This window comes from Rutidosis leptorrhynchoides, chromosome 1, assembly GCF_046630445.1.
Source record: "Rutidosis leptorrhynchoides isolate AG116_Rl617_1_P2 chromosome 1, CSIRO_AGI_Rlap_v1, whole genome shotgun sequence".
In the NCBI taxonomy this organism is placed as follows: Eukaryota; Viridiplantae; Streptophyta; class Magnoliopsida; order Asterales; family Asteraceae; genus Rutidosis; species Rutidosis leptorrhynchoides.
The window spans coordinates 711,156,140-711,164,956 of NC_092333.1; positions in this window are offsets into that span (position 1 = coordinate 711,156,140).

Below are 8,817 nucleotides of genomic sequence, written 5' to 3' on the forward strand. Positions count from 1 at the left end.
CGTGCGGATATAGGCAGCCGATTTGGTGTCAGCATATCTTACAATCAAGCATGGAGGGTCAAATGTCATACATTACAGATGCTTCGTGGGAGTAGTGAAGAGTCGTACCAAATGCTTCCAATTTACCTACATAACATTAAGATTCACAACTCCGGAAGCGTAACGAATTTGATCACAGACAAAGAAAATAGATTTCTAATGTGTTATTATTCCCTTGGCGTAGTTGTAAGTATCACTATTAGCATTTAATATGTATATTATAAATTTTGCGTTCCTTGCGTATCGATTAAAAAATTAAAAACATATTTGTTTTAACATTGTTCATTCCTGCAGATTCAATCATTTGTTCAACATTGTCGCCCGATAATCATCGTCAATGGAGCACATTTGAAGGCAGGATATTTGGGTACAAATTTAGTTGATGTTGCGATGGATGGCAATAATGGAATTTTGCCATTGGCTTATGGAATTGCTGGCGGCGAGACAAACGAGTCTTTGGATTGGTTTTTGGGCAACCTACGAGACCATTTGATGACTTGGGGAATGGGTGATCGTATGTCAGAGCTTACTTTTATTTCGGATCGAGGTTTTCCAATAGCACATGGTGTTTCAACCGTGTTCCCCGAAGCGTTTCACTGTTTCTGCGCTCATCATTTGTTTGCAATCATTAAAAGTAAATCGAACAAATTGAAATATTTTGAATGGCATTATTGAAAAATGGTCAAAGCTTATCGTGCGTCGGATTTTGAGGATCATCTTGATGTATTTCGAAGAAGATTGAAAGCGTCTTACAAAATTTTAAGTGATGTCGGGTTCCACAAATGGTCTAGAAGTAGAGCGGAACATGTTAGGTATTCATACCTTACTAGCAACAGTGTAGAGTCTGTTAATGCACTATCCGTACATGCTCGAAAACTACCTGTTTGCATGTTATTGGAATTTTTTCGTGCTTCGGTACAAGATTGGTATTTCAAACATCGCAACCAATCGGTTAGTCTTACTTCAACTGTTACTCCATATGCTGAACATAAACTAGCCAAGAGGACGAAAAAGTCAAGAAGATGGCAAGCAATTCCATCGACAAACAATCTAGTAGAAGTGCGCGATGGACGAAAAAATGGCCTCGTTAATCTAGCAGATAAAGTTTGTTCATGTGGGCAGTGGCAGGGATCAGGCATACCTTGCGAAAATGTTATTACAGCAGCACGACTGTTTGGAGTAGCTGATGTTACTCAATTTGTATCTCATTGGTTCACGACAGAAACTTATATAAGTACGTATATGGAACACATCCTTCCTTTGCCCCATCGGTCTGAATGGTCGAATCCGAGGCCCAACGTCCTACCAATTGTAAACCCTCCCATTAAGCCAAAAAGAGCTCCCGGACGCCCAAAATTGAAATGTCCCGTTCTTATTGATTAAAAACGTTCCATATTAATTGATTTCGTTGCGAGGTTTTGACCTCTATATGAGACGTTTTTCAAAGACTGCATTCATTTTTAAAACAAACCATAACCTTTATTTCATAAATAAAGGTTTAAAAAGCTTTACGTAGATTATCAAATAATGATAATCTAAAATATCCTGTTTACACACGACCATTACATAATGGTTTACAATACAAATATGTTACATCGAAATCAGTTTCTTGAATGCAGTTTTTACACAATATCATACAAACTTGGACTCCAAATCTTGTCCTTATTTTAGTATGCAACAGCGGAAGCTCTTAATATTCACCTGAGAATAAACATGCTTTAAACGTCAACAAAAATGTTGGTGAGTTATAGGTTTAACCTATATATATCAAATCGTAACCATAGACCACAAGATTTCATATTTCAATACACATCCCATACATAGAGATAAAAATCATTCATATGGTGAACACCTGGTAACCGACAATAACAAGATGCATATATAAGAATATCCCCATCATTCCGGGACACCCTTCGGATATGATATAAATTTCGAAGTACTAAAGCATCCGGTACTTTGGATGGGGTTTGTTAGGCCCAATAGATCTATCTTTAGGATTCGCGTCAATTAGGGTGTCTGTTCCCTAATTCTTAGATTACCAGACTTAATAAAAAGGGGCATATTCGATTTCGATAATTCAACCATAGAATGTAGTTTCACGTACTTGTGTCTATTTTGTAAATCATTTATAAAACCTGCATGTATTCTCATCCCAAAAATATTAGATTTTAAAAGTGGGACTATAACTCACTTTCACAGATTTTTACTTCGTCGGGAAGTAAGACTTGGCCACTGGTTGATTCACGAACCTATAACAATATATACATATATATTAAAGTATGTTCAAAATATATTTACAACACTTTTAATATATTTTGATGTTTTAAGTTTATTAAGTCAGCTGTCCTCGTTAGTAACCTATAACTAGTTGTCCACAGTTAGATGTACAGAAATAAATCGATAAATATTATCTTGAATCAATCCACGACCCAGTGTATACGTATCTCAGTATTGATCACAACTCAAACTATATATATTTTGGAATCAACCTCAACCCTGTATAGCTAACTCCAACATTCACATATAGAGTGTCTATGGTTGTTCCGAAATATATATAGATGTGTCGACATGATAGGTCGAAACATTGTATACGTGTCTATGGTATCTCAAGATTACATAATATACAATACAAGTTGATTAAGTTATGGTTGGAATAGATTTGTTACCAATTTTCACGTAGCTAAAATGAGAAAAATTATCCAATCTTGTTTTACCCATAACTTCTTCATTTTAAATCCATTTTGAGTGAATCAAATTGCTATGATTTCATATTGAACTCTATTTTATGAATCTAAACAGAAAAAGTATAGGTTTATAGTCGGAAAAATAAGTTACAAGTCGTTTTTGTAAAGGTAGTCATTTCAGTCGAAAGAACGACGTCTAGATGACCATTTTAGAAAACATACTTCCACTTTGAGTTTAACCATAATTTTTGGATATAGTTTCATGTTCATAATAAAAATCATTTTCTCAGAATAACAACTTTTAAATCAAAGTTTATCATAGTTTTTAATTAACTAACCCAAAACAGCCCGCGGTGTTACTACGACGGCGTAAATCCGGTTTTACGATGTTTTTCGTGTTTCCAGGTTTTAAATCATTAAGTTAGCATATCATATAGATATAGAACATGTGTTTAGTTGATTTTAAAAGTCAAGTTAGAAGAATTAACTTTTGTTTGCGAACAAGTTTAGAATTAACTAAACTATGTTCTAGTGATTACAAGTTTAAACCTTCGAATAAGATAGCTTTATATGTATGAATCGAATGATGTTATGAACATCATTACTACCTTAATTTCCTTGGATAAACCTACTGGAAAAGAGAAAAATGGATCTAGCTTCAATGGATCCTTGGATGGCTCGAAGTTCTTGAAGCAGAATCATGACACGAAAACAAGTTCAAGTAAGATCATCACTTGAAATAAGATTGTTATAGTTATAGAAATTGAACCAAAGTTTGAATATGATTATTACCTTGTATTAGAATGATAACCTACTATAAGAAACAAAGATTTCTTGAGGTTGGATGATCACCTTACAAGATTGGAAGTGAGCTAGCAAACTTGAAAGTATTCTTGATTTTATGAAACTAGAACTTTTGGAATTTATGAAGAACACTTAGAACTTGAAGATAGAACTTGAGAGAGATCAATTAGATGAAGAAAATTGAAGAATGAAAGTGTTTGTAGGTGTTTTTGGTCGTTGGTGTATGGATTAGATATAAAGGATATGTTATTTTGTTTTCATGTAAATAAGTCATGAATGATTACTCATATTTTTGTAATTTTATGAGATATTTCATGCTAGTTGCCAAATTATGGTTCCCACATGTGTTAGGTGACTCACATGGGCTGCTAAGAGCTGATCATTGGAGTGTATATACTAATAGTACATACATCTAAAAGCTGTGTATTGTACGAGTACGAATACGGGTGCATACGAGTAGAATTGTTGATGAAACTGAACGAGGATGTAATTGTAAGCATTTTTGTTAAGTAGAAGTATTTTGATAAGTGTATTGAAGTCTTTCAAAAGTGTATGAATACATATTAAAACACTACATGTATATACATTTTAACTGAGTCGTTAAGTCATCGTTAGTCGTTACATGTAAATGTTGTTTTGAAACCTTTAGGTTAACGATCTTGTTAAATGTTGTTAACCCAATGTTTATAATATCAAAAGAGATTTTAAATTATTATATTATCATGATATTATGATGTACAAATATCTCTTAATATGATATATATACATTAAATGTCGTTACAACGATAATCGTTACATATATGTCTCGTTTCAAAATCATTAAGTTAGTAGTCTTGTTTTTACATATGTAGTTCATTGTTAATATAATTAATGATATGTTTACTTATCATAATATCATGTTAACTATATATATAACCATATATATGTCATCATATAGTCTTTTACAAGTTTTAACGTTCGTGAATCACCGGTCAACTTGAGTGGTCAATTGTCTATATGAAACCTATTTCAATTAATCAAGTCTTAACAAGTTTGATTGCTTAACATGTTGGAAACATTTAATCATGTAAATATCAATCTCAATTAATATATATAAACATGGAAAAGTTCGGGTCACTACAAAAATCAACAAAACGTCATCCGTCAACGGGTGAAGACACTAAAAAACAGTAAGAACATGTACTCGTTGCAAAGAACCAGGTCATGGTAGGGATACGTGCAAATCTTCAGTTGATCGAACTGGTGAACCAACCACGAAAAGGGTAGTAAAAACATCGGCCTCAACTTCAAAGTAGAAGAAGGGTAAGGAGAAACTCACTGATAAAGAAGCGTTTCATGCTTATCAGTCTCAGTTTTATGCAACGTGCAATCTAGGGAGCGATAATTAGTAAACCAATCACCAAGTTTCGGATTATTTTCCTATTGTATGTTTTTATGTCATATCTTCTCGTTGTAATAAATGCTAGAAGTTTATCTATGTTATGTGTAATAATAATCTATATTTTGGTTTATGTATGCTATCATTAAACCTTGAGTCTAATCATGTACACATACGCAAGGTCGCAAGATAGACCTTGCGACCTTTTGCCCATACGCAAGGTCGCAAGGTATACCTTGCGACCGCAAGGTCGCAAGTTAGAATTTTCGACCTCATTAACACAGACGCAAGGTCGCAATATAGTCCATCTTTCTACCAAACCCTGGTCAAATCACAAGATAGTCCATCTTTCTGCATACTGCTACTCTTACAGTCTATTCTTTCCCATCAGAGTCACATTTATATAGACCTACTAGTAAGTACTTGTAATCATATAATTACAAACAACAAGTTCAAACAACACATATACATATCAACAAGGGTACAATCAAACAACCTGTGCAGCCTTTTTAGCATCCCTTGTCGCATCTTTTTCCTCTGGTGGTGGTGGTAGTGTATCAAAACGTGCACGGAAGAACGTCCTTGCCATTCTGTTCCTATATTCATGTGCAGCCTTTTTTGGATCTCCAATGTCATCAAGCCCCTCCTGTGCAAACACCAGTCTCTCCATATGGATGCACACCCAACACCACATTCACCGGTTTCACCTGCCTGCACTGGCACATTACGCCCAGATTCAATCATCAACTCCATACTCTCATTGTTTTGGTAGTAATCTTCAAGCTATGATTATGGCGTCTTGTTATAGTAGTCAATCGTGTGCAAGTAGACGGGCAAGTTTTCACACAACATTGTGACAACATGTTGTAGCTGTTCACTTGCAAGACCGGGTAAACTGCCGTACACATAAACTTTCATTTCTTCTAACTTTAATGATAGCAGCAAGAAATGTTCTGGGACTCTAAAGTGTATTGGGATCAAGATCTGAAACAGAAAGAACGTTTAGTCAGAAAAAATACATACGCAAGGACGCAAAATTCACCTTGCGTCCAAATAACACGAAGACGCAAGGTCGCAAGACTTACCTTGCGTCTTAGGAAAATAAAAGACGCAAGGTCGCAAGACAAACCTTGCGTCCAAGTAAATAACGAGATGCAAGGTCGCAAGATAGACCTTGCGCCTGTTCCAGTTTACAAAAAACATCACCTGATCACTAATTTTAATCAACACCAGATTGATAATTAAAATGCTTACCTGATCACATGAAGACCAAGCTGGATACATTTCATCACTACCATCCCCAAGAGCAATTATATAAGTGTAATTTGGTACCCTAAAGGTAGTGATTCCTTCATTCTCTTTGAAATTAGGATCTTTGGCCTTGGCCTGCTTCAACTTCTCTTCCTTTTGCTTCAACCTCTCCTCCTTCTCCTTCTGACTTAATCCCCAAAATTCTTTAAAGTTTGCAAGCTGAGCCAGGAATCCAGATGGCATAATTGTCCATTGAGAACTTGCTTTAACCACCTCATGTGAAAACTCAGGAGTGTTAAACATCTGGCTTGCTCTGGGGAGAAATCTCTGACGATATCTTAAAAGAAATGTAGCCCAGCCATCAATGTGCTACAAATTAAGAAGACAGGTTAAGATATTAACACAATAATTCATGTCATAAACAAAACATTAAGAAGATCACTCACAAAGTTCTCCAAATATCCTACCTCTCCTAACCCCAGCAAGCGAATCCAAAACTCTGGACCAAGGTAAATGAACAGATCACTTTGAAAGATGAACATGCAACGGGTCTCTTGCTTGCTCTGTATAATTGTCGTGGGATCTTTTGCAGGGGGTGCATGCTTTCTCTGATCTTTCCATGCTCCAGTGGGTGGTGGTTTAAGACAACCTTGATCATTGATAAGTCTGTCGATCATGGCAAAGATTTCTTCTTCACTAGCCCAGTCCTTTTCCTTCCTTTTTCTCTTAAAAGTCACCTTCACATCCTTACCACTTACATTCTTTGGTCCTTCTGTTTCACCAGGGGCAACATTATCAACTACCATAGCCTCAGGTTGTCCATCAATAGCTTTCTGATCAACCATTTGCTCATCCACACATTGCTCTTCTGTATCTAGGTTGATCGCATTCATGTTTTCCACCTTCTCAATGACATGTCTGGACAGCTGTGCAAAACAGGAAATATGGTTAATAAAAACAACAGACGCAAGGACGCAATACTAACTTTGCATCCACAAAGCGCAAGGACGCAAGACAAACTTTGCGTCCACCAAGCGCAAGGACGCAAGAATAACCTTGCGTCCACATCAGTGAATCAAGAACAACAAATATTTATGCATTTTTTTATAAAAAAAATACAATTAAAATATTATAATGCAGCAATTTACCTTCTCAATTGGTTTTCTATATCCAGGTGAAGTAAACGAGGACCTTAATGCACGCGTGGGTCGTCTTTCTCTTATTCTACGTCGTATTTGCATCGGAGAAGGGTTGACAATCTCATTGTCAGAGAATGATTTCTCATAATACGTATCGTCCTAAGCAAATAACAAATAAAAAACAAAAATTATATAAATTCATTGAGAACAAATATTCAAATACAAAAAATAAAAATAATTAATAAATTTTAATATACCGGATACTCTTGCTCTGGAAAAGGGTTTTCTTCGTATTCCGACAATTTCCTTTTACATTCACTTAATTCATTTTCAACTTTGTCCAACCGCTCTTTAAATTCTTTTTCAGTTTTGGATACCCGCTCGGTCAACAACGCTACCACACGATGTAATTCTTGTACCTCGGTATTTTGATGTGTTGGTGTCTGTGTCTGTGTCTGTGTCTCCTCTATAGTTTCTGGAATTATTGGGGTTTCTTCTTGCTGGATCTCCTGTTCAACTAAAGTTCCAAGAAATAACGCGTCACTATCAATCCACCATTGACACTCCTTCTCTGTATCAGTGGGGAAGAGACCACGTATAGGTCTCTTGTTCTTGGGACAATCATCCTGCATAATCAAACACGACTTTATACACAAGATAACAAAAAAATACTTGGAACTTTTCTGGTCAAACAGACGCAAGGACGCAAACAATTCTTTGCGTCTCCATAGTAGCACGTACGCAAAGACGCAAGTACTCCCTTGCGACCACACTTACCAAAGACGCAAGGACGCAGGAATGGTCTTGCGTCCTTGCCATTTCCTCTCTGTTTCAACAGTCATTTACCAGTCAATGGTAATTCCAAATATTAAAGCCCACTGACCTGAATATCTAAGAGTTTAATGTAATCAGAGATTCCAAAAGTCTCCGCTGTTGTACGCTTCCAAAAAAAGAGCCCTCGGTACTCCATTCTTGTCCGTTTTTGTAGCAAAGGATTTAATGGTACGACGGTAAGCCTCGAGGATCCAAATCTACAAATCATTTTTGTTTAAACAATATCAATATATATATTATCTTTAAATAATAAAACTATTTGAAATCAAACATGTCGTTACCTTAAATGCCCACATAAATCCCGCCAAAGTGTACGCCTTACCGCTCTCTAATTGGCTTTCCCAAACAACAAACCCTTCACTAACCGCTTCGTAAGTCGGTTTCCATATACGAGACCCCCATGGGTACTTATTAACACTTGAAAAATCTTCAACTAAATATAAGAACTTCTTGTTCACCACATGGGCAGATTGTTTACCCATAAAAGCTCTCTCTACAACTAATATGATTGCTAGTCGAACCACATCATCGTCCGAAACACCAACCCGACTACTTTTTAGTAGCTTCTTTTCAATATCACCAATCAAAATGTTTGTGCTCTCTTTAATGGACAGAAATACACGTTGTCTAATTGGAGCCGTCTCCTTTTCATAATTTTTAGGGATGTAATGTGCCATATCCGTACGGG